The sequence below is a fragment of the Amphimedon queenslandica genome, unplaced genomic scaffold, assembly GCF_000090795.2.
Source record: "Amphimedon queenslandica unplaced genomic scaffold, v1.1 AMPQUscaffold_10622, whole genome shotgun sequence".
NCBI lineage: Eukaryota > Metazoa > Porifera > Demospongiae > Haplosclerida > Niphatidae > Amphimedon > Amphimedon queenslandica.
The window spans coordinates 1-2,488 of record NW_003549122.1 but is presented as its reverse complement, the minus strand read 5'-3'; positions in this window follow the sequence as shown (position 1 = coordinate 2,488).

The following is a 2,488-nucleotide window of genomic DNA, read 5'->3' as shown; positions in this document are numbered from 1 at the left end:
TGAGCAACTTTACGAAGTACGTATTTCAGTTTGTGTTAAGTGGAATTGAAGGAAAAGTCTTGTTATGAGATGAAGTAGTACTATTAATAGCAAGCCAAACAGCTATTTTACTTATTGCATGACTCCTGAATGGATAGACTTTTTGTAACTTGTAGCATCACTTCACTTGTTGCTACAGCTAAGTCTTTGGTTGTTTTATACTTGTATATCTAATTGCCATCAGCTGTTTTGCAAATGTTTTTGAAGCTTTTGTGTAACTTGGGGTATGTCTGTTTTTTATGATCGGTAGAGTATGTCACTAAATTTAAAAACCATGATTATAGAGGGAGGAAATAGTGTTCAAATGCACTATTTCCTTCCTACATAATGGTGTCACTAGGAACTATTATACACATATACAATTTGACCTATCTATGTAGGCAGAAATTAGTACCAAGCACTATTTTGTCCTTACAATACTATAGGGAAGAATTGCACTATTTTGTTCCTACAATACTTAAGGGAAGAATTAATGCTTGCTACACTATTTTGTCTCTATAATACTATGGGGAAGAATTTGTGCCTTCTGCACTTTTTTCATAATGTAACAGCACTTTGTTTCCCTCACATACTGTAGTGGAAAATTTTGGAGGGAATTGAAGTTGGTGAACTTGGCATTTTGATAGCAAAACTCCAAAATAAAATCCACCATTTCAAGCCATTATATGCATGCTCAATGGTATATGACCACAAATTTGCCAAATTAAAATTTGCCAATTCCCAAAATATAGTAATTTGCCGAATTCAACTCCCTCCAAAATTTCCTGCTATATGGGATAGCTACGCAACATTTATTTGGTCACCTTTAGCATTCCACCATGCATTTTGCAAGTATAATTAGCTACATAGACCAATATAACATTAAAAAACATACATTTGTTAACTTGTTTGTAATAATCAATGTAGTTGGGTAACATATTCTGATACATTGCATCTTGATTTTCATGTCATAGATGGGAATGGCATGTAAAATATGTTTTTGAGACATTCAATCATGTGTTGTCTCATGTGTGACTGATCAAATATATTGTTAGCAGGATCATTTCCATAAAGAATAGATACTGCGTATGCTACTTCAAAGCAGGCACAATCCTTATCACCTTTTGCTTCACCAACCACGGTACTTTTACCATAGCAGATCCATAGAGGGCTATGAGCTGCTACTTTAACTCTGAGTGAATGATCTCTGTGTAGAAGGAGTCATAAAGAAAAGCAATGCCATCCATAAAATGACTAGTAACCCAATGGTCCCCAAAGTTGTGGAAAAATAATGAATCATTTGTAGCCAGCTGAATGAGACTTAGTTTCTGAGTATACAAACACAGCTGAATCATTGGCATGTCTGGGAATTGTCTTGACAGTAGTTTAGCAGTAGCTGTGACATGCTTGTCTGAAAGGTGATGGGTTCCTTCTAGCTGTAAACAATCATTTTCCTGAAGATTTAATTCTTTTATCCAGTAGTTTACAGGACTAGCTGGTATCTCATCAATGATGATGATACCTGTGTATGGGTATAACAAAATTGATGGCACACGGTAATAAAAATGATATACATGTACCTACAAACATCTTGAAATTTTGATAACTGCAGTTTTTTCTCATCATATGACTTACACAATGTATCTTTACCCCAAAATAAAGCATGCTAGAGGTTATCGTCACAAAAAAGGAGACTTGTACCATAATTCTGTTGCATCACATAAATTTTAAAGCATTCAATACCCTTTGCCTTTCTGCCATCTCTTCCAGCCGTTCCAAACTGTTAGACTAATTCCTCAAATGTGCTAACCAAGTTTAACAACCAAGTCTATATTAGGAACATCTATACCCATTCCAGGTGCTGAAGTGCACACCATTAGCTATAAATATACATAAATTTGTTATCATTCTGGACCCAACAGACCATCTACTGTCATACAGAGTGGATTGAAGCTAGAATGGATAGAGTGACAAGCTTCCTGATTTTTTAGCTTCTCTCTTTCAGCAGTTTTAAGAACTTGTAGTGGTGGTTTCCTAACATAAGAAGGAGCATCAGAGTCCACTATCCTTACGTCAAATATTCAGGTAAACTGGGACTGCCAAACTCCACGGATGGATATGTCACCAACCAGAGCCTCTAAATCACTCTGTGCCTCTCTAACAAGAGGTTCTTTAATGACTTGACTCCATGCCATAGAAGATTCATCATGTAGTTCAATATTATTGTTATTATTATTATTATTATTGTTATTATTACTATTATTGTTGTTATTATTATGAGAGTGAGAAAGGAATTATTATTATTATTATTATTATATTTATTATTATTATTATTATTGTTGTTATTATTATGAGAGTGAGAAAGGAATATTATTATTATTACAATTATTATTATGTTTAGTTATGAATTATTATTTTATTATTATGATTGTTATTATTATGTATTATTAAGAGAGTGAGAAAGGAATAT